The sequence below is a fragment of the Rhipicephalus microplus genome, unplaced genomic scaffold (genome assembly GCF_043290135.1).
Source record: "Rhipicephalus microplus isolate Deutch F79 unplaced genomic scaffold, USDA_Rmic scaffold_12, whole genome shotgun sequence".
Taxonomy (NCBI): Eukaryota; Metazoa; Arthropoda; class Arachnida; order Ixodida; family Ixodidae; genus Rhipicephalus; species Rhipicephalus microplus.
Genome location: NW_027464585.1, coordinates 14,505,295 through 14,527,704, shown reverse-complemented (window position 1 = coordinate 14,527,704; position 22,410 = coordinate 14,505,295). Strand labels below are relative to the sequence as shown.

The following is a 22,410-nucleotide window of genomic DNA, read 5'->3' as shown; positions in this document are numbered from 1 at the left end:
GCTGGAGGTTCGAGCGCTCCCGGGGATGGTGTGTCGCTTTTTTTTTCTTTGCGCTGATAGCTTTGGAGAAATGTTCTGACAGTGGTGAGAGTGGACCACGACTGTCTCCGTGGCGATTTTCGCTAGCGCGATGTGCTGTTAACCGAAAGGTTCGAGGTTCGAGCCCACCCGGTGGTGGTGCGGCGCTTTTTTTCCTTTAGGCTGATAGCTTTGAAGAAATGTTCTGACGGAGGTGAGACTGGAGCACGACTGTCTCCGTGGCGCAATTGGCTAGCGCGATCAGCTGTTGTCCAAAAGGTTCGAGTTTCGAGCCCTCCTGGGAATGGTGTGTTGCTTTTTCTTTTGCGCTAGTAGCTTTGGAAGCATGTTCTGACGGTGGTGAGAGTGGAACACGACTGTCTCCATGGCAATTTTGGATAGCGCGATGGGCTGTTAACCGAAAGGTTGGAGGTTCGAGCCCACCCGGAGGTGGTGGGGCGCTTTTTTCCTTTGGGCTGATAGGTCTGAAGAAATGTTCTGACGGTGGTGAGAGTGAAGCACGACTGTCTCCGTTGCGCAATTAGCTGGCGCAATCGGCTGTTAACCGAAAAATTGGAGGTTTGAGCCCTCCCGGGAGTGGTGTGTTGCTTTTTTCTTTGCGCTGATAGCTTTGTAGACATGTCATGACGGTTGTGAGATTGGAGCATGACTGTCTCCGTGGCGCAATCGGCTAGCACGTTCGGTTGTTAACCGAAAAACTAGAGGTTGGAGCCCTCCCGGGAGTGGTGTGTTGCTTTTTTGTTTACGCTGATAGTTTGAAAATATGTTCTGATGGTGGTGAGAGTAGAGCACGACTGGCTCCGTGGCGCAATTGGCTAGCGCGATGGGCTGTTAACCGAAAAATTGGAGTTTCTAGCCCTCCCGGGAGTGGTTTTTCGTTTTTTTCTTTGCGCTGATAGCTTTGAAGAAATGTTCTGACGGAGGTGAGAGTGGAGCACGACTGTCTCCGTGGCGCAATTGGCTAGCGCGATCGGCTGTTAGCCAAAAGGTTGGAGGTTCGAGCCCTCCCGGGAGTGGTGTGTTGTTTTTTTCTTTGCTCTGATAGCTTTGGAGACATGTTCTGACGGTGGTGAGATTGGAGCACGACTGTCTCCGTGGCGCAATTTGCTAGCGCGATCGGCTGTTAACCGAAAGGTTGGAGGTTCGAGCCCTCCCGGGAGTGGTGTGTTGCTTTTTTCTCTGCGCCGATAGCTTTGAGGATGTGTTCTGATGGTGGTGAGAGTGGAGCACGACTGTCTCCGTGGACGCAATCAGCTAGCGCGATCGGCTGTTAACCGAAAGGTTGGAGGTTCGAGCCCTCCCGGGAGTGGTGTATTGCTTTTTTCTTTGCGCTGATAGCTTTGAAGATGTGTTCTGATGGTGGTGAGTGTGGAGCACGACTGTCTCCGTGGCGCAATTGGCTAGCGCGATCGGCTGTTACCCGAAAGGTTGGAGGTTCGAGCCCACCCGATGGTTTGCTTTTTTCTTTGCGCTGATAGCTTTGGAGACATGTTCTGACGGTGGTGACAGTGGAGCAGGACTGGCTCCGTGGCGCAATTGCCTACCGCAATCGCCTGTTAACCGAAATGCTGGAAGTTCGAGCGCTCCCGGGGATGGTGTGTCGCTTTTTTTCTTTGCGCTGATAGCTTTGGAGAAATGCTCTGACAGTGGTGAGAGTGGAGCACGACTGTCTCCGTGGCGATTTTCGCTAGCGCGATGGGCTGTTAACCGAAAGGTTGGAGGTTCGAGCCCACCCGGTGGTGGTGCGGCGCTTTTTTTCCTTTAGGCTGATAGCTCCGAAAAAATGTTCTGACGGTGGTGAGAGTGGAGCACGACTGTCTCCGTGGCGCAATTGGCTAGCGCAATCGGCTGTTAACCGAAAGGTTGGAGGTTCGAGCCCACCCGGTAATGGTACGGCGCTTTCTTTTTCTTTGAGCAGATAGCTTTGATGATATGTTCTGATGGTGGTGAGAGTGGAGCAGGACTGTCTCGGTCGCCCAATTGGCTAGCACGTTCGGCTGTTAACCAAAAAATTGGAGTTTCCAGCCCTCCCGGGAGTGGTGTGTCGCTTTTTTCTTTGCGCTGATAGCTTTGAAGAAATGTTCTGACGGAGGTGAGACTGGAGCACGACTGTCTCCGTGGCGCGATTGGCTAGCGCGATCAGCTGTTATCCAAAAGGTTCGAGTTTCGAGCCCTCCCGGGAATGGTGTGTTGCTTTTTCCTTTGCGCTAATAGCTTTGGAGGCATGTTCTGACGGTGGTGAGATTGGAGCACGTCTATCTCCGTGGCGCAATTTGCTAGCGCGATCGGCTGTTAACCGAAAGGTTGAAGGTTCGAGCCCTCCCGGGAGTGGTGTGTTGCTTTTTTCTTTACGCTGATAGCTTTGAAGATGTGTTCTGACAATGGTGAGAGTGGAGCACGACTGTCTCCATGGCAATTTTGGGTAGCGCGATGGGCTGTTAACCGAAAGGTTGGAGGTTCGAGCCCACCCGGTGGTGGTGTGTTGCTTTTTTCTTTTCGCTGTTAGATTTGAAGATGTGTTCTGACGGTGGTGAGAGTGGAGCACGACTGTCACCGTGGCGCAAATGGCTAGCGCGAGCGGCTGTTACCCGAAAGGTTGGAGGTTCGAGCCCACCCGGTGGTGGTGCGGCGGTTTTTTTTCTTTGGGCTTAGAGCTTTGAAGATATGTTCTGATGGTGGTGAGAGTGGAGCAGGACTGTCTCCGTGGCGCAATTGGCTAGCGCGATCGGCTGTTAACCGAAAGGTTGGAGGTTCGAGCGCTCCCGGGGACGGTGTGTCGCTTTTTTTTCTTTGCGCTGATTGCTTTGGAGAAATGTTCTGACAGTGGTGAGAGTGGAGCACGACAGTCTCCATGGCAAATTTGGATAGCTCGATGGGCTGTTAACCGAAAGGTTGGAGGTTCGAGCCCACCCGGTGGTGGTGTGGCGCTTTTTTTTCTTTGCTCTGATAGCTTTGGAGACATGTTCTGACGGTGGTGAGATTGGAGCACGACTGTCTCCGTGGCGCAATTTGCTAGCGCGATCGGCTGTTAACCGAAAGGCTGGAGGTTCGAGCCCTCCAGGGAGTGGTGTGTTGTTTTTTTCTTTGCTCTGATAGCTTTGAAGATGTGTTCTGATGGTGGTGAGTGTGGAGCCTGACTGTCTCCGTGGCGCAATTGGCTAGTGCGATCGGCTGTTAACCGAAAGGTTGGAGGTTCGAGCCCCCCCGGTGGTTTCCTTTTTTCTTTGCGCTGATAGCTTTGGAGACATGTTCTGACGGTGGTGAGAGTGGAGCAGGACTGGCTCCGTGGCGCAATTGCCTAGCGCAATCGGCTGTTAACCGAAAGGCTGGAGGTTCGAGCCCTCCAGGGAGTGGTGTGTTGTTTTTTCTTTGCTCTGATAGCTTTGAAGATGTGTTCCGATGGTGGTGAGAGTGGAGCAGGACTGTCTCGGTCGCCCAATTGGCTAGCACGTTCGGCTGTTAACCGAAAATTTGGAGTTTCGAGCCCTCCCGGGAGTGGTGTGCCGCTTTTTTCTTTGCGCTGATAGCTTTGAAGAAATGTTCTGACGGAGGTGAGAGTGGAGCACGACTGTCTCCGTGGCGCAATTGGCTAGCGCGATCGGCTGTTAACCGAAACGTTGGAGGTTCGAGCCCACCCGGTGGTTGGCTTTTTTCTTTGCGCTGATAGCTTTGGAGACATGTTCTGACGGTGGTGAGAGTGGAGCAGGACTGGCTCCGTGGCGCAATTGCCTAGCGCGATCGGCTGTTATCCAAAAGGTTCGAGTTTCGAGCCCTCCCGGGAATGGTGTGTTGATTTTCCTTTGCGCTAATAGCTTTGGAGACATGTTCTGACGGTGGTGAGATTGGAGCACGTCTGTCTCCATGGCAATTTTGGATAGAGCGATGGGCTGTTAACCGAAAGGTTGGAGGTTCGAGCCCACCCGGTGGTGGTGTGTGGCTTTTTTCTTTTCGCTGATAGATTTGAAGATGTGTTCTGACGGTGGTGAGAGTGGAGCACGACTGTCACCGTGGCGCAATTGGCTAGCGCGAGCGGGTGTTACCCGAAAGGTTGGAGGTTCGAGCCAACCCGGTGGTGGTGCGGCGCTTTTTTTTCTTTGGGCTTAGAGCTTTGAAGATATGTTCTGATGGTGGTGAGAGTGGAGCAGGACTGTCTCCGTGGCGCAATTGGCTAGCGCGATCGGCTGTTAACCGAAAGGTTGGAGGTTCGAGCGCTCCCGGGGACGGTGTGTCGATTTTTTTTCTTTGCGCTGATTGCTTTGGAGAAATGTTCTGACAGTGGTGAGAGTGGAGCACGACAGTCTCCATGGCAATTTTGGATAGCGCGATGGGCTGTTAACCGAAAGGTTGGAGGTTCGAGCCCACCCGGTGGTGGTGGGGCGCTTTTTTTCCTTTGGGCTGATAGGTCTGAAGAAATGTTCTGACGGTGGTGAGAGCACGACTGTCTCCATTGCGCAATTGGCTGGCGCAATCGGCTGCTAACCGAAAAATTGGAGGTTTGAGCCCTCCCGGGAGTGGTGTGTTGCTTTTTTCTTTGCGCTGATAGCTTTGGAGAAATGTTCTGACGGTGGTGAGATTGGAGCATGACCGTCTCCGTGGCGCAATTGGCTAGCACGTTCGGCTGTTAACCGAAAAATTGGAGTTTCGAGCCCTCCCGGGAGTGGTGTGTCGCTTTTTTCTTTGCGCTGATAGCTTTGAAGAAATGTTCTGACGGAGGTGAGAGTGGAGCACGATTGTCTCCGTGGCGCAATTGGCTAGCACGATTGGCTGTTAGCCAAAAGGTTGGAGTTTCGAGCCCTCCCGGGAGTGGTGTGTTGTTTTTTTCTTTGCTCTGATAGCTTTGGAGACATGTTCTGACGGTGGTGAGATTGGAGCACGACTGTCTCCGTGGCGCAATTTGCTAGCGCGATCGGCTGTTAACCGAAAGTTTGGAGGTTTGAGCCCTCCCGGGAGTGGTGTGTTGCTTTTTTCTTTGCTCTGATAGCTTTGAAGATGTGTTCTGATGGTGGTGAGTGTGGAGCACGACTGTCTCCGTGGCGCAATTGGCTAGCGCGTCGGCTGTTAACCGAAAGGTTGGAGGTTCGAGCCCACCCGGTGGTTTGCTTTTTTCTTTGCGCTGATAGCTTTGGATACATGTTCTGACGGTGGTGAGAGTGGAGCAGGACTGGCTCCGTGGCGCAATTGGCTAGCGCAATCGGCTGTTAACCGGAAGGCTGGAGGTTCGAGCGTTCCCGGGGATGGTGTGTCGCTTTTTTTTTGCGCTGATAGCTTTGGAGAAATGTTCTGACAGTGGTGAGAGTGGAGCACGACTGTCTCCGTGGCGATTTTCGCTAGCGCGATGGGCTGTTAACCGAAAGGTTGGAGGTTCGAGCACCCCCGGTGGTGGTGCGGCGCTTTTTTTCCTTTAGGCTGATAGCTCCGAAGAAATGTTCTGACGGTGGTGAGAGTAGAGCACGACTGTCTCCGTGGCGGAATTGGCTAGCGCGATCGGCTGTAGACCGAAAGGTTGGAGGTTCGAGCCCGCCCGGTAATGGTGCGGCGCTTTCTTTTTCTTTGAGCTGATAGCTTTGATGATATGTTCTGATGGTGGTGAGAGTGGAGCTGGACTGTCTCGGTCGCCCAATTGGCTAGCACGTTCGGCTGTTAACCGAAAAATTGGAGTTTCGAGCCCTCCCTGGAGTGGTGTGTCGCTTTTTTCTTTTTGCTGATAGCTTTGAAGAAATGTTCTGACGGAGGTGAGAGTGGAGCACGACTGTCTCCGTGGCGCAATTGGCTAGCGCGATCGGCTGTTATCCAAAAGGTTCGAGTTTCGAGCCCTCCCGGGAATGGTGTGTTGCTTTTTCCTTTGCGCTAATAGCTTTGGAGACATGTTCTGACGGTGGTGAGATTGGAGAACGTCTATCTCCATGGCGCAATTTGCTAGCGCGATCGGCTGTTAACCGAAAGGTTGAAGGTTCGATCCTCCCGGGAGTGGTGTGTTGCTTTTTTCTTTGCGCTGATAGCTTTGAAGATGTGTTCTGACAGTGGTGAGAGTGGAGCACGACTGTCTCTATGGCAAGTTTGGATAGCGCGATGGGCTGTTAACCGAAAGGTTGGAGGTTCGAGCCCACCCGGTGGTGGTGTGTTGTTTTTTTCTTTGCTCTGATAGCTTTGGAGACATGTCCTGACGGTGGTGAGATTGGAGCACGACTATCTCCGTGGCGCAATTTGCTAGCGCGATCGGCTGTTAACCGAAAGGTTGGAGGTTCGAGCCCTCCCGGGAGTGGTGTGTTGCTTTTTTCTTTGCGCTGATAGCTTTGAAGATGTGTTCTGATGGTGGTGAGTGTGGATCACGACTGTCTCCGTGGCGCAATTGGCTAGCGCGATCGGCTGTTAACCGAAAGGTTGGAGGTTCGAGCCCACCCGGTGGTTTGCTTTTTTCTTTGCGCTGATAGCTTTGGAGACATGTTCTGACGGTGGTGAGAGTGGAGCAGGACTGGCTCCGTGGCGCTATTGCCTAGCGCAATCGGCTGTTAACCGAAAGGCTGGAGGTTCGAGCGCTCCCGGTGGTTTGCTTTTTTCTTTGCGCTGATAGCTTTCGAGACATGTTCTGACGGTGGTGAGAGTGGAGCAGGACTGGCTCCGTGGCGCAATTGCCTAGCGCAATCGGCTGTTAACCGAAAGGCTGGAGGTTCGAGCGCTCCCGGTGATGGTGTGTCGCTTTTTTTTCTTTGCGCTGATAGCTTTGGAGAAATGTTCTGACAGTGGTGAGAGTGGAGCACGACTGTCTCCGTGGCGATTTTCGCTAGTGCGATGGGCTGTTAACCGAAAGGTTGGAGGTTCGAGCCCACCCGGTGGTGGTGCGGTGCTTTTTTTCCTTTAGGCTGATAGCTCCGAAGAAATGTTCTGACGGTGGTGAGAGTGGAGCACGACTGTCTCCGTGGCGCAATTGGCTAGCGCGATCGGCTGTTAACCGAAAGGTTGGAGGTTCGAGCCCACCCGGTAATGGTGCGGCGCTTTCTTTTTCTTTGAGCTGATAGCTTTGATGATATGTTCCGATGGTGGTGAGAGCGGAGCAGGACTGTCTCGGTCGCCCAATTGGCTAGCACGTTCGGCTGTTAACCGAAAAATTGGAGTTTCGAGCCCTCCCGGGAGTGGTGTGTCGCTTTTTTCTTTGCGCTGATAGCTTTGAAGAAATGTTCTGACGGAGGTGAGAGTGGAGCACGACTGTCTCCGTGGCGCAATTGGCTAGCGCGATCGGCTGTTATCCAAAAGGTTCGAGTTTCGAGCCCTCCCGGGAACGGTGTGTTGCTTTTTTCTTTGCGCTGATAGCTTTGAAGATGTGTTCTGATGGTGGTGAGTGTGGAGCCCGACTGTCTCCGTGGCGCAATTGGCTAGCGCGATCGGCTGTTAACCGAAAGGTTGAAGGTTCGAGCCCACCCGGTGGTTTGCTTTTTTCTTTGCACTGATACCTTTGGAGACATGTTCTGACGGTGGTGAGAGTGAAGCAGGACTGGCTCCGTGGCGCAATTGCCTAGCGCAATCGGCTGTTAACCGAAAGGCTGGAGGTTCGAGCCCACCTGGTGGTGGTGTGTTGCTTTTTTCTTTTTGCTGATAGATTTGAAGATGTGTTCTGACGGTGGTGAGAGTGGAGCACGACTGTCTCCGTGGCGCAATTGGCTAGCGCGATCGGCTGTTAACCGAAAGGTTGCAGGTTCGAGCCCACCCGGTAATGGTGCGGCGCTTTCTTTTTCTTTGAGCTGATAGCTTTGATGATATGTTCTGATGGTGGTGAGAGTGGAGCAGGACTGTCTAGGTCGCCCAATTGGCTAGCACGTTCGGCTGTTAACCGAAAAATTGGAGTTTCGAGCCCTCCCGGGAGTGGTGTGTCGCTTTTTTCTTCTCGCTGATAGCTTTGAAGAAATGTTCTGACGGAGGTGAGAGTGGAGCACGACTGTCTCCGTGGCGCAATTGGCTAGCGCGATCGGCTGTTATCCAAAAGGTTCGAGTTTCGAGCCCTCCCGGGAGTGGTGTGTTGCTTTTTTCTTTGCGCTGATAGCTTTGGAGAAATGTTCTGACGGTGGTGAGATTGGAGCACGACCGTCTCTGTGGCGCAATTGGCTAGCACGTTCGGCTGTTAACCGAAAAATAGGAGTTTCGAGCCCTCCCGGGAGTGGTGTGTCGCTTTTTTCTTTGCGCTGATAGCTTTGAAGAAATGTTCTGACGGAGGTGAAAGTGGAGCGCGACTGTCTACGTGGCGCAATTGGCTAGCGCGATCGGCTGTTAGCCAAAAGGTTGGAGTTTCGAGCCCTCCCGGGAGTGGTGTGTTGTTTTTTTCTTTGCTCTGATAGCTTTGGAGACATGTTCTGACGGTGGTGAGATTGGAGCACGACTGTCTCCGTGGCGCAATTTGCTAGCACGATCGGCTGTTAACCGAAAGGTTGGAGGTTCGAGCCCTCCTGGGAATGGTGGGTTGCTTTTTTCTTTGCGCCGATAGCTTTGAGGATGTGTTCTAAATGGTGGTGAGAGTGAAGCACGACAGTCTCCGTGGACGCAATTGGCTAGCGCGATCGGCTGTTAACCGAAAGGTTGGAGGTTCAAGCCCTCCCGGGAGTGATGTGTTGCTTTTTTTCTTTGCGCTGATAGCTTTAAAGATGTGTTCTGATGGTGGTGAGTGTGGAGCACGACTGTCTCTGTGGCGCAATTGGCTAGCGCGATCGGCTGTTAACCGAAAGGTTGGAGGTTCGAGCCCACCCGGTGATTTGCTTTTTTCTTTGCGCTGATAGCTTTGGAGACATGTTCTGACGGTGGTGAGAGTGGAGCAGGACTGGCTCCGTGGCGCAATTGCCTAGCGCAATCGGCTGTTAACCGAAAGGCTGGAAGTTCGAGCGCTCCCGGGGATGGTGTGTCGCTTTTTTTTCTTTGCGCTGATAGCTTTGGAGAAATGTTCTGTCAGTGGTGAGAGTGGAGCACGACTGTCTCCGTGGCGATTTTCGCTAGCGCGATGGGCTGTTAACCGAAAGGTTGGAGGTTCGAGCCCACCCGGTGGTGGTGCGGCGCTTTTTTTTCTTTGGGCTTAGAGCTTTGAAGATATGTTCTGATGGTGGTGAGAGTGGAGCAGGACTGTCTCCGTGGCGCAATCGGCTAGCGCGATCGGCTGTTAACCGAAAGGTTGGAGGTTCGAGCGCTCCCGGGGACGGTGTCTCGCTTTTTTTTCTTCGCGCTGATTGCTTTGGAGAAATGTTCTGACAGTGGTGAGAGTGGAGCACGACTGTCTCCATGGCAATTTTGGATAGCGCGATGGGCTGTTAACCGAAAGGTTGAAGGTTCGAGCCCACCCGGTGGTGGTGGGGCGCTTTTTTTCCTTTGGGCTGATAGGTCTGAAGAAATGTTCTGACGGTGGTGAGAGTGGAGCACGACTGTCTCCGTTGCGCAATTGGCTGGCGCAATCGGCTGTTAACCGAAAAATTGGAGGTTTGAGCCCTCCCGGGAGTGGTGTGTTGCTTTTTTCTTTGCGCTGATAGCTTTGTAGACATGTCATGACGGTGTTGAGATTGGAGCATGACTGTCTCCGTGGCGCAGTTTGCTAGCGCGATCGCCTGTTAACCGAAAGGTTGAAGGTTCGAGCCCTCCCGGGAGTGATTTGTTGCTTTTTTCTTTGCGCTGATAGCTTTGAAGATGTGTTCTGACAGTGGTGAGAGTGGAGCACGACTGTCTCCATGGCAATTTTGGATAGCGCGATGGGCTGTTAACTGAAAGGTTGAAGGTTCGAGCCCTCCCGGGAGTGGTGTGTTGCTTTTTCTTTTCGCTGATAGATTTGAAGATGTGTTCTGACGGTGGTGAGAGTGGAGCACGACTGTCACCGTGGCGCAATTGGCTAGCGCGAGCGGCTGTTACCCGAAAGGTTGGAGGTTCGAGCCCACCCGGTGGTGGTGCGGCGCTTTTTTTTCTTTGGGCTGAGAGCTTTGAAGATATGTTCTGATGGTGGTGAGAGTGGAGCAGGACTGTCTCCGTGGCGCAAATGGCTAGCGCGATCGGCTGTTAACCGAAAGGTTGGAGGTTCGAGCGCTCCCGGGGACAGTGTGTCGCTTTTTTTTCTTTGCGCTGATTGCTTCGGAGAAATGTTCTGACAGTGGTGAGAGTGGAGCACGACTGTCTACATGGCAATTTTGGATAGCGCGATGGGCTGTTAACCGAAAGGTTGCAGGTTCGAGCCCACCCGGTGGTGGTGGGGCGCTTTTTTTCCTTTGGGTTGATAGGTCTGAAGAAATGTTCTGACGGTGGTGAGAGTGGAGCACGACTGTCTCCGTTGCGCAATTGGCTGGCGCAATTGGCTGTTAACCGAAAAATTGGAGGTTTGAGCCCTCCCGGGAGTGGTGTGTTGCTTTTTTCTTTGCGCTGATAGCTTTGTAGACATATCATGACGGTGGTGAGATTGGAGCATGGCTGTCTCCGTGGCGCAATCGGCTAGCACGTTCGGCTGATAACCGAAAGTTTGGAGGTTCGAGCCGTTCCGGGAGTGGTGTGTTGCTTTTTTCTTTGCGCTGATAGCTTTGGAGACATGTTCTGACGATGGTGAGATTGGAGAACGACTGTCTCCGTGGCGCAATTCGCTAGCGTGATCGGCTGTTAACCGAAACTTTGGAGGTTCGAGCCCTCCCGGGAGTGGTGTGTTGCTTTTTTCTTTGCGCTGATAGCTTTGGAGAAATGTTCTGACAGTGGTGAGAGTGGAGCACGACTGTCTCCATGGCAATTTTGGCTAGCGCGATGGGCTGTTAACCGAAAGTTTGGAGGTTCGAGCCCACGCGGCGGTGGTGCGGCGCTTTTTTCCTTTGGGCTGATAGCTCTGAAGAAATGTTGTGACGGTGGTCAGAGTGGAGCACGACTGTGTTCCTGGCGCAATTGGCTAGCGCGAGCGGCTGTTAACCGAAAGGTTGGAGGTTCGAGCCCTCCTAGGAGTTTTGTGTTGCCTTTTTCTTTGCGCTGATAGCTTTGGAGATGTGTTCTGATGGGGATGACAGTGGAGCACGACTGTCTCTGTGGCGCGATTGGCTAGCGCGAACGGCTGTAACCAAAAGGTTGGAGTTTCGAGCCCTCCCGGGAGTGGTGTGTTGCTTTTTGTGCGCTGATAGCTTTGGAGACATGTTCTGACGATGGTGAGATTGGAGCACGACTGTCTCCGTGGCGCAATTTGCTAGCGCGATCGGCTGTTAACCGAAAGGTTGGAGGTTCGAGCCCTCCCGGGGAGTGGTGTGTTCCTTTTTTCTTTGCGCTGATAGCTTTGAAGATGTGTTCTGACGGTGGTGAGAGTGGAGCACGACTGTCTTCGTTGCGCAATTGGCTGGCGCAATCGGCTGTTAACCGAAAAATTGGAGGTTTGAGCCCTCCCGGGAGTGGTGTGTTGCTTTTTTCTTTGCGCTGATAGCTTCGTAGACATGTTCTGACGATGGTGAGATTGGAGCATGACTGTCTCCGTGGCGCAATCGGCTAGCACGTTCGGCTGTTAACCGAAAAACTAGAGGTTGGAGCCCTCCCAGGAGTGGTGTGTTGCTTTTTTGTTTGCGCTGATAGTTTGAAAAATATGTTCTGATGGTGGTGAGAGTGGAGCACGACTGGCTCCGTGGCGCAATTGGCTAGCGCGATGGGTTGTTAACCGAATGTTTGGAGGTTCGAGCGCACGCTGTGGTGGAGCGGCGCTTTTTTCTTTTGGGCTGATAGCTCTGAAGAAATGTTCTGACGGTGGTCAGAGTGGAGCACGACTGTGTCCGTTGCGCAATTGGCTAGCGCGAGCGGCTGTTAAACGAATGGTTGGAGGTTCGAGCCCTCCTAGGAGTGGTGTGTTGCTTTTTTCTTTGCGCTGATAGCTTTGGAGACATGTTCTGACGGTGTTGAGAGTGGAGCACGACTGTCTCCGTGGCGCAATTGGCTAGCGCGATCGGCTGTTAACCGAAAGGTTGGAGGTTCGAGCCCACCCGGTAATGGTGCGGCGCTTTTTTTTGGTGGGGGCTGATAGCTTTGATGATATGTTCTGACGGTGGTGAGAGTGGAGCACGACTGTCTCCGTGGCGCAATTGGCTAGCGCGATCGGCTGTTATTCAAAAGGTTCGAGTTTCGAGCCCTCCCGGGAATGGTGAGTTGCTTTTTCCTTTGCGCTGATAGCTTTGGAGACATGTTCTGACGGTGGTGAGATTGGAGCACGACTATCTCCGTGGCGCTATTTGCTAGCGCGATCGGCTGTTAACCGAAAGGTTGGAGGTTCGAGCCCTCCCGGGGAGTGGTGTGTTGCTTTTTTCTTTGCGCTGATAGCTTTTAAGATGTTTTCTGATGGTGGTGCAAGTGAAGCACGACTGTCTTCGTGGCGCAATCAGCTAGCGGGATCGGCTGTTAACCGAAAGGTTGGAGGTTCAGGCCCACCCGGTGGTGGTGCGGCGCTTTTTTTCTTTGGGCTGATAGCTCTGATGATATGTACTGATGGTGGTGAGAGTGGAGCAGGACTGTCTCCGTGGCGCATTTGGCTAGCGCAATCGGCTGTTAACCAAAAGGTTGGAGTTTGGAGCCCTCCCGGGAGTTGTGTGTTGCTTTTTTCTTTGCGCTGATAGCTTTGGAGACATGTTCTGACGGTGGTGAGATTGGAGCACGAATGTCTCCGTCGCGCAATTGGCTAGCACGTTCGGCTGTTAACCGAAAGGTTGGAGGTTCGAGCGCTCCCGAGGACGGTGTGTCGCTTTTTTTTCTTTGCGCTGATTGCTTTGGAGAAATGTTCTGACAGTGGTGAGAGTGGAGCACGACTGTCTTCATGGCAATTTTGGATAGCGCGATGGGCTGTTAACCGAAAGGTGTTCCGACGGTGGTGAAAGTGGAGCACGACTGTCACCGTGGCGCAATTGGCTAGCGCGATCGGCTGTTACCCGAAAGTTTGGAGGTTCGAGCCCACCCGGTGGTGGTGCGGCGTTTTTTTTTCTTTTGGCTGAGAGCTTTGAAGATATGTTTTGATGGTGGTGAGAGTGGAGCAGGACTGTCTCCGTGGCGCAAATTTCTAGCGCGATCGGCTGTTAACCGAAAGGTTGGAGGTTCGAGCGCTCCCGGGGACGGTGTGTCGCTTTTTTTTCTTTGCGCTGATTGCTTTGGAGAAATGTTCTGACAGTGGTGAGAGTGGAGCACGACTGTCTCCATGGCAATTTTGGATAGCGCGATGGGCTGTTAACCGAAGGGTTGGAGGTTCGAGCCCACCCGGTGGTGGTGGGGCGCTTTTTTTCCTTTGGGCTGATAGGTCTGAAGAAATGTTCTGACGGTGGTGAGAGTGAAGCACGACTGTCTCCGTTGCGCAGTTCGCTGGCGCAATCGGCTGTTAACCGAAAAATTGGAGGTTTGAGCCCTCCCGGGAGTGGTTTGTTGCTTTTTTCTTTGCGCTGATAGCTTTGTAGACATGTTCTGACGGTGGTGAGATTGGAGCATGACTGTCTCCGTGGCGCAATCGGCTAGCACGTTCGGCTGTTAACCGAAAAACTAGAGGTTGGAGCCCTCCCGGGAGTGGTGTGTTGCTTTTTTGTTTGCGCTGATAGTTTGAAAATATGTAATGATGGTGGTGAGAGTGCAGCACGATTGGCTTCGTGGCGCAATTGGCTTGCGCGATGGGCTGTTAGCCGAAAGTTGGGAGGTTCGAGCCCACGCGGTGGTGGTGCGGCGCTTTTTTCCTTTGGGCTGATAGCTCTGAAGAAATGTTCTGACGGTGGTCAGAGTGGAGCACGACTGTGTCCGTGGCGCAATTGGCTAGCGCAAGCGGCTGTTATCCGAAAGGTTGGAGGTTCGAGCCCTCCTGGGAGTTGTGTGTTGCTTTTTCTTTGCGCTGATAGCTTTGAAGATGTGTTCTGATGGGGATGACAGTGGACCACGACTGTCTCTGTGGCGCGATTGGCTAGCACGAACGGCTGTTAACCAAAAGGTTGGAGTTTCGAACCCTCCCGGGAGTGGTGTGTAGCTTTTTTTTTTGCGCTGATAGCTTTGGAGACATGTTCTGACGATGGTGAGATTGGAGCACGATTGGCTTCGTGGCGCAATTGGCTAGCGCGATGGGCTGTTAACCGAAAGTTTGGAGGTTCGAGCGCACGCGGTGGTGGTGTGGTGCTTTTTTCCTTTGGGCTGATAGCTCTGAAGAAATGTTCTGACGGTGGTCAGAGTGGAGCACGGCTGTGTCTGTGGCGCAATTGGCTAGCGCGAATGGCTGTTAACCAAAAGGTTGGAGTTTCGAGCCCTCCCGGGAGTGGTGTGTGGCTTTTTTTCCGCTGATAGCTTTGGAGACATGTTCTGACGATGGTGAGATTGGAGCACGACTGTCTCCGTGGCGCAATTTGCTAGCGCGATCTGCTGTTAACCGAAAGGTTGGAGATTCGAGCCCACCCGGTGGTGGTGGGGCGCTTTTTTTCCTTTGGGCTGATAGGTCTGAAGAAATGTTCTGACGGTGGTGAAAGTGAAGCACGACTGTCTTCGTTGCGCAATTGGCTGGCGCAATCGGCTGTTAACCGAAAAATTGGAGGTTTGAGCCCTCCCGGGAGTGGTTTGTTGCTTTTTTCTTTGCGCTGATAGCTTTCTAGACATGTTCTGACGGTGGTGAGATTGGAGCATGACTGTCTCCGTGGCGCAATCAGCTAGCACGTTCGGCTGTTAACCGAAAAACTAGAGGTTGGAGCCCTCCCGGGAGTGGTGTGTTGCTTTTTTGTTTGCGCTGATAGCTTTGGAGACATGTTCTGACGGTGGTGAGATTGGAGCACGAATGTCTCCGTCGCGCAATTGGCTAGCACGTTCGGCTGTTAACCGAAAAATTGGAGGTTCGAGCCCTCCCGGGAGTGGTGTGTTGCTTTTTTCTTTGCGCTGATAGCTTTGGAGAAATGTTCTGACGGTGGTGAGATTGGAGCACGACCGTCTCCGTGGCGCAATTGGCTAGCACGTGCGGCTGTTAGCCGAAAGGTTGGAGGTTCGAGCCCTCCCTGGAGTGGGGTGTTGCTTTTTTCTTTGCGCTGATAGCTTTGAAGAAATGTTCTGACGGTGGTGAGATTGGAGCACGAATGTCTCCGTCGCGCAATTGGCTAGCACGTTCGGCTGTTAACCGAAAAATTGGAGGTTCGAGCCCTCCCGGGAGTGGTGTGTTGCTTTTTTCTTTGCGCTGATAGCTTTGGAGAAATGTTCTGACGGTGGTGAGAGTGGAGCACGACTGTCACCATGGCGCAATTGGCTAGCGCGATCGGCTGTTACCCGAAAGGTTGGAGGTTCGAGCCCAACCGGTGGTGGTGCGGCGCTTTTTTTTCTTTGGGCTGAGAGCTTTGAAGATATGTTCTGATGGTGGTGAGAGTGGAGCAGGACTGTCTCCGTGGCACAATTGGCTAGCGCGATCGGCTGTTAACTGAAAGGTTGGAGGTTCGAGCGCTCCCGAGGACGGTGTGTCGCTTTTTTTCTTTGCGCTGATTGCTTTGGAGAAATGTTCTGACAGTGGTGAGAGTGGAGCACGACTGTCTCCATGGCAATTTTGGATAGCGCGATGGGCTGTTAACCGAAAGGTTGGAGGTTCGAGCCCACCCGGTGGTGGTGGGGCGCTTTTTTTCCTTTGGGCTGATAGGTCTGAAGAAATGTTCTGACGGTGGTGAGAGTGAAGCACGACTGTCTTCGTTGCGCGATTGGCTGGCGCAATCGGCTGTTAACCGAAAAATTGGAGGTTTGAGCCCTCCCGGGAGTGGTTTGTTGCTTTTTTCTTTGCGCTGATAGCTTTGTAGACATGTTCTGACGGTGGTGAGATTGGAGCATGACTGTCTCCGTGGCGCAATCGGCTAGCACGTTCGGCTGTTAACCGAAAAACTAGAGGTTGGAGCCTTCTCGGGAGTGGTGTGTTGCTTTTTTGTTTGCGCTGATAGTTTGAAAATATGTTATGATGGTGGGGAGAGTGGAGCACGATTGGCTTCGTGGCGCAATTGGCTAGCGCGATGGGCTGTTAACCGAAAGTTTGGAGGTTCGAGCGCACGCGGTGGTGGTGTGGTGCTTTTTTCCTTTGGGCTGATGGCTCTGAAGAAATGTTCTGACGGTGGTCAGAGTGGAGCACGACTGTGTCCGTGGCGCAATTGGCTAGCGCGAATGGCTGTTAACCAAAAGGTTGGAGTTTCGAGCCCTCCCGGGAGTGGTGTGTGGCTTTTTTTCCGCTAATAGCTTTGGAGACATGTTCTGACGATGGTGAGATTGGAGCACGACTGTCTCCGTGGCGCAATTTGCTAGCGCGATCGGCTGTTAACCGAAAGGTTGGAGGTTCGAGCCCACCCGGTGGTGGTGGGGCGCTTTTTTTCCTTTGGGCTGATAGGTCTGAAGAAATGTTCTGACGGTGGTGAGAGTGAAGCACGACTGTCTTCGTTGCGCAATTGGCTGGCGCAATCGGCTGTTAACCGAAAAATTGGAGGTTTGAGCCCTCCCGGGAGTGGTTTGTTGCTTTTTTCTTTGCGCTGATAGCTTTGTAGACATGTTCTGACGGTGGTGAGATTGGAGCATGACTGTCTCCGTGGCGCAATCGGCTAGCACGTTCGGCTGTTAACCGAAAAACTAGAGGTTGGAGCCCTCCCGGGAGTGGTGTGTTGCTTTTTTGTTTGCGCTGATAGCTTTGGAGACATGTTCTGACGGTGGTGAGATTGGAGCACGAATGTCTCCGTGGCGCAATTGGCTAGCGCGATCAGCTGTTAGCCAAAAGGTTGGAGTTTCGAGCCCTCCCGGGAGTGGTGTGTTGTTTTTTTCTTTTCTCTGATAGCTTTGGAGACATGTTCTGACGGTGGTGAGAGTGGAGCACGACTGTCACCATGGCGCAATTGGCTAGCGCGATCGGCTGTTACCCGAAAGGTTGGAGGTTCGAGCCCACCCGGTGGTGGTGCGGCGCTTATTTCTTTGGGCTGAGAGCTTTGAAGATATGTTCTGATGGTGGTGAGAGTGGAGCAGGACTGTCTCCGTGGCACAATTGGCTAGCGCGATCGGCTGTTAACCGAAAGGTTGGAGGTTCGAGCGCTCCCGAGGACGGTGTGTCGCTTTTTTTTCTTTGCGCTGATTGCTTTGGAGAAATGTTCTGACAGTGGTGAGAGTGGAGCACGACTGTCTTCATGGCAATTTTGGATAGCGCGATGGGCTGTTAACCGAAAGGTTGGAGGTTCGAGCCCACCCGGTGGTGGTGGGGCGCTTTTTTTCGTTTGGGCTGATAGGTCTGAAGAAATGTTCTGACGGTGGTGAGAAAGGAGCACGACTGTCTTCGTTGCGCAATTGGCTGGCGCAATCGGCCGTTAACTGAAAAATTGGAGGTTTGAGCCCTCCCGGCAGTGGTGTGTTATTTTTTTCTTTGCGCTGATAGCTTTGTAGACTTGTTCTGACGGTGGTGAGATTGAAGCATGACTGTCTCCGTGGCGCAATCGGCTAGCACGTTCGGCTGTTACCCGAAAGGTTGGAGCTTCGAGCCCACCCGGTGGTGGTGCGGCGCTTTTTTTTCATTGGGCTGAGAGCTTTGAAGATATGTTCTGATGGTGGTGAGAGTGGAGCAGGACTGTCTCCGTGGCGCAATTGGCTACCGCGATCGGCTGTTAACCGAAAGGTTGGAAGTTCGTGCGCTCCCGGGGACGGTGTGTCGCTTTTTTTCTTTGCGCTGATTGCTTTGGAGAAATGTTCTGACAGTGGTGAGAGTGGAGCACGACTGTCTTCATGGCAATTTTGGATAGCGCGATGGGCTGTTAACCGAAAGGTTGGAGGTTCGAGCCCACCCGGTGGTGGTGCGGCGCTTTTTTTCCTTTAGGCTGATAGCTCCGAAGAAATGTTCTGACGGTCGTGAGAGTGGAGCACGACTGTCTCCGTGGCGCAATTGGCTAGCGCGATCGGCTGTTAACCGAAAGGTTGGAGGTTCGAGCACACCCGGTAATGGTGCGGTGCTTTCTTTTTCTTTGAGCTGATAGCTTTGATGATATGTTCTGACGGTGGTGAGAGTGGAGCACGACTGTCACCGTGGCGCAATTGGCTAGCGCGATCGGCTGTTACCCGAAAGGTTGGAGCTTCGAGCCCACCCGGTGGTGGTGCGGCGCTTTTTTTTCATTGGGCTGAGAGCTTTGAAGATATGTTCTGATGGTGGTGAGAGTGGAGCAGGACTGTCTCCGTGGCGCAATTGGCTACCGCGATCGGCTGTTAACCGAAAGGTTGGAAGTTCGTGCGCTCCCGGGGACGGTGTGTCGCTTTTTTTCTTTGCGCTGATTGCTTTGGAGAAATGTTCTGACAGTGGTGAGAGTGGAGCACGACTGTCTCCATGGCAATATTGGATAGCGCGATGGGCTGTTAACCGAAAGGCTGGAGTTTCGAGCCCTCCCGGGAAGGTGTGTTGCTTTTGCCTTTACGCTGATAGCTTTGGAGACATGTTCTGACGGTGGTGAGATTGGAGCACGATTATCTCCGTGGCGCAATTTGCTAGCGCGATCGGCTGGTAACCGAAAGGTTGAATGTTCGAGCCCTCCCGGGAGTGGTGTGTTGCTTTTTTCTTTGCGCTGATAGCTTTGAAGATGTGTTCTGACGGTGGTGAGAGCGGAGCACGACTGTCACCGTGGAGCAATTGGCTAGCGCGATCGGCTGTTACCCGGAAGGTTGGAGGTTCGAGCCCACCCGGTGGTGGTGCGGCGCTTTTTTTTCTTTGGGCTGAGAGCTTTGAAGATATGTTCTGATGGTGGTGAGAGTGGAGCAGGACTGTCTCTGTGGCGCAATTGGCTAGCGCGGTCGGCTGTTAACCGAAAGGTTGGAGGTTCGAGCGCTCCCGGGGACGGTGTGTCGCTTTTTTTTCTTTGCGCTGATTCCTTTGGAGAAATGTTCTGACAGTGGTGAGAGTGGAGCACGACTGTCTCCATGGCAATTTTGGATAGCGCGATGGGCTGTTAACCGAAAGGTTGGAGGTTCGAGCCCACCCGGTGGTGGTGGGGCGCTTTTTTTCCTTTGGGCCGATAGGTCTGAAGAAATGTTCTGACGGTGGTGAGAGTGGAGCACGACTGTCTCCGTTGCGCAATTGGCTGGCGCAATCGGCTGTTAACCGAAAAATTGGAGGTTTGAGCCCTCGCGGGAGTGGTGTGTTGCTTTTTTATTTGCGCTGATAGCTTTGTAGTGATGTCATGACGTTGGTGAGATTGGAGTCTCCGTGGCGCAATCGGCTAGCATGTTCGGCTGTGAACCGAAAAACTAGAGGTAGGAGCCCTCCCGGTAGTGGTGTGTTGCTTTTTTGTTTGCGCTGATAGTTTGAAAATATGTTCTGATGGTGGTGAGAGTGGAGCACGACTGGCTCCGTGGCGCAATTGGCTAGCGCGATGGGCTGTGAACCGAAAGTTTGGAGGTTCGAGCCCACGCGGTGGTGGTGCGGCGCTTTTATTCCTTTGGGCTGATAGCTCTGAAGAAATGTTCTGACGGTGGTCAGAGTGGAGCACGACTGTGTCCGTGGCGCAATTGGCTAGCGCGATCGGCTGTTAACCGAAATGTTGGAGGTTGGCGCCCTCCTGGAAGTGGTGTGTTGCTTTTTTCTTTGCGCTGATAGCTTTGAAGATGTGTTCTGATGGGGATGACAGTGGAGCACGACTGTCTCCGTGGCGCGATTGGCTAGCGCGAACGGCTGTTAACCAAAAGGATGGAGTTTCGAGCCCTCCCGGGAGTGGTGTGTTGCTTTTTTCTTTGCGCTGATAGCTTTGGAGACATGTTCTGACGGTGGTGAGAGTGGAGCACGACAGTCTCCGTGGCACAATTGGCTAGCGCGATCGGCTGTTAACCAAAAGGTCGGAGGTTCGAGCCCACCCGGTAATGGTGCGGCGCTTTTTTTTTTCTTTGGGCTGATAGCTTTGATGATATGTTCTGATGGTGGTGAGAGTGGAGCAGGACTGTCTCGGTCGCCCAATTGGCTAGCACGTTCGGCTGTTAACCGAAAAATTGGAGGTTTGAGCCCTCCCGGGAGTGGTGTGTTGCTTTTTCTCTTTGCGCTGATAGCTGTGGAGAAATGTTCTGACAGTGGTGAGAGTGGAGCACGACTGTCTCCATGGCAATTTTAGATAGCGTGATGGGCTGTTAACCAAAAGGATGGAGGTTCGAGCCAACCCGATGGTGGTGGGGCGCTTTTTTTCCTTTGGGCTGATAGGTCTGAACAAATGTTCTGACGGTGGTGAGAGTGGAGCACGACTGTCTCCGTTGCGCAATGGGCTGGCGCAATCGGCTGTTAACCGAAAAATTGGAGGTTCGAGCCCTCCCGGGAGTGGTGTGTTGCTTTTTTCTTTGCGCTGATAGCTTTGTAGACATGTTCGGACGGTGGTGAAATCGGAGCATGACTGTCTTCGTGGCGCAATCGGCTAGCACGTTCGGCTGTTGACCGAAAAACTAGAGGTTGGAGCCCTCCCGGGAGTGGTGTGTTGCTATTTTGTATGCACTGATAGTTTGAAAATATGTTCTGATGGTGGTGAGAGTGGAGCACGACTGGCTCCGTGGCGCAATTGGCTAGCGCGATGGGCTGTTAACCGAAAGTTTGGAGGTTCGAGCCCACGCGGTGGTGGTGCGGCGCTTTTTTTCTTTGGGCTGATAGCTCTGAAGAAATGTTCTGACGGTGGTCAGAGTGGAGCACGACTGTGTCCGTGGCGCAATTGGCTAGCGCGAGCGGCTGTTAACCGAAAGGTTGGAGGTTTGAGCCCTCCTGGGAGTGGTGTGTTGCTTTTTTCTTTGCGCTGATAGCTTTGAAGATGTGTTCTGATGGGGATGACAGTGGAGCACGACTGTCTCCGTGGCGCGATTGGCTAGCGCGAATGGCTGTTAACCAAAAGGTTGGAGTTTCGAGCCCTCCCGGGAGTGGTGTGTTGCTTTTTTCTTTGCGCTGATAGCTTTGGAGACATGTTCTGACGGTGGTGAGATTGGAGCACGACCGTCTCCGTGGCGCAATTGGCTAGCACGTTCGGCTGTCAACCGAAAAATTGGAGTTTCGAGCCCTCCCGGGAGTGGTGTGTCGCTTTTTTCTTTTGCGCTGATAGCTTTGAAGAAATGTTCTGACGGAGGTGGGAGTGGAGCACGACTGTCTCCGTGGCGCAATTGGCTAGCGCGATCGGTTGTTTACCGAAAGGTTGGAGGTTCGAGCCCACCCGGTGGTTTGCTTTTTTCTTTGCGCTGATAGCTTTGGAGACATGTTCTGACGGTGGTGAGAGTGGAGCAGGACTGGCTCCGTGGCGCAATTGCCTAGAGCAATCGGCTGTTAACCGAAAGGCTGGAGGTTCGAGCGCTCCCGGGGATGGTGTGTCGCTTTTTTTCTTTGCGCTGATAGCTCTGGAGAAATGTTCTGACAGTGGTGAGAGTGGAGCACGACTGTCTCCGTGGCGATTTTCGCTAGCGCGATGGGCTGTTAACCGAAAGGTTGGAGGTTCGAGCCCACCCGGTGGTGGTGGGGCGCTTTTTTTTCTTTGCGCTGATAGCTTTGGAGAATTGTTCTGACGGTGGTGAGATTGGAGCACGACCGTCTCCGTGGCGCAATTGGCTAGCACGTTCGGCTGTTAACCGAAAAATTGGAGTTTCGAGCCCTCCCGGGAGTGGTGTGTCGCTTTTTTTCCTTTGGGCTGATAGGTCTGAAGAAATGTTCTGACGGTGGTGAGAGTGGAGCACAAGTGTCTCCGTTGCGCAATTGGCTGGCGCAATCGGCTGTTAACCGAAAGGTTGGAGGTTCGAGCCCACCCGGTGGTGGTGCGGCGCTTTTCTTTCTTTGGGCTGAGAGCTTTGAAGATATGTTCTGATGGGGGTGAGAGTGGAGCAGGACTGTCTCCGTGGCGCAATTGGCTAGCGCGATCGGCTGTTAACCGAACCATTTGAGGTTCGAGCGCTCCCGGGGATGGTGTGTCGCTTTTTTTTCTTTGCGCTGATTGCTTTGGAGAAATGTTCTGACAGTGGTGAGAGTGGAGCACGACTGTCTCCATGGCAATTTTGGATAGCGCGATGGGCTGTTAACCGAAAGGTTGGAAGTTCGAGCCCACCCGGTGGTGGTGGGGCGCTTTTTTTCCTTTGGGCTGATAGGTCTGAAGAAATGTTCTGACGGTGGTGAGAGTGAAGCACGACTGTCTCCGTTGCGCAATTGGCTGGCGCAATCGGCTGTTAACCGAAAAATTGGAGGTTTGAGCCCTCCCGGGAGTGGTGTGTTGCTTTTTTCTTTGCGCTGATAGCTTTGTAGACATGTCATGACGGTGGTGAGATTGGAGCATGACTGTCTCCGTGGCGATATCGGCTAGCACGTTCGGTTGTTAACCGAAAAACTAGAGGTTGGAGCCTTCCCGGGAGTGGTGTGTTGCTTTTTTGTTTGCGCTGATAGTTTGAAAATATGTTCTGATGGTGGTGAGAGTAGAGCACGACTGG

General features: G+C 53.0%; 4 non-coding genes across 4 annotated transcripts; all 4 read left to right on the top strand.

Annotated features, from left to right (window-relative positions):
- Positions 1–2,736: 2,736 nt before the first annotated feature.
- Positions 2,737–2,810, top strand: TRNAN-GUU (transfer RNA asparagine (anticodon GUU)). The gene has a single exon. It is a non-coding gene; the product is annotated as a tRNA-Asn (tRNA).
- A 1,378-nt stretch (positions 2,811–4,188) lies between these two features.
- TRNAN-GUU (transfer RNA asparagine (anticodon GUU)) lies at positions 4,189–4,262 on the top strand. Its single transcript has one exon. It is a non-coding gene; the product is annotated as a tRNA-Asn (tRNA).
- Positions 4,263–9,140: 4,878 nt separating this feature from the next.
- Positions 9,141–9,214, top strand: TRNAN-GUU (transfer RNA asparagine (anticodon GUU)). The gene has a single exon. It is a non-coding gene; the product is annotated as a tRNA-Asn (tRNA).
- A 9,535-nt stretch (positions 9,215–18,749) lies between these two features.
- Positions 18,750–18,823, top strand: TRNAN-GUU (transfer RNA asparagine (anticodon GUU)). The gene has a single exon. It is a non-coding gene; the product is annotated as a tRNA-Asn (tRNA).
- Positions 18,824–22,410: the final 3,587 nt, after the last annotated feature.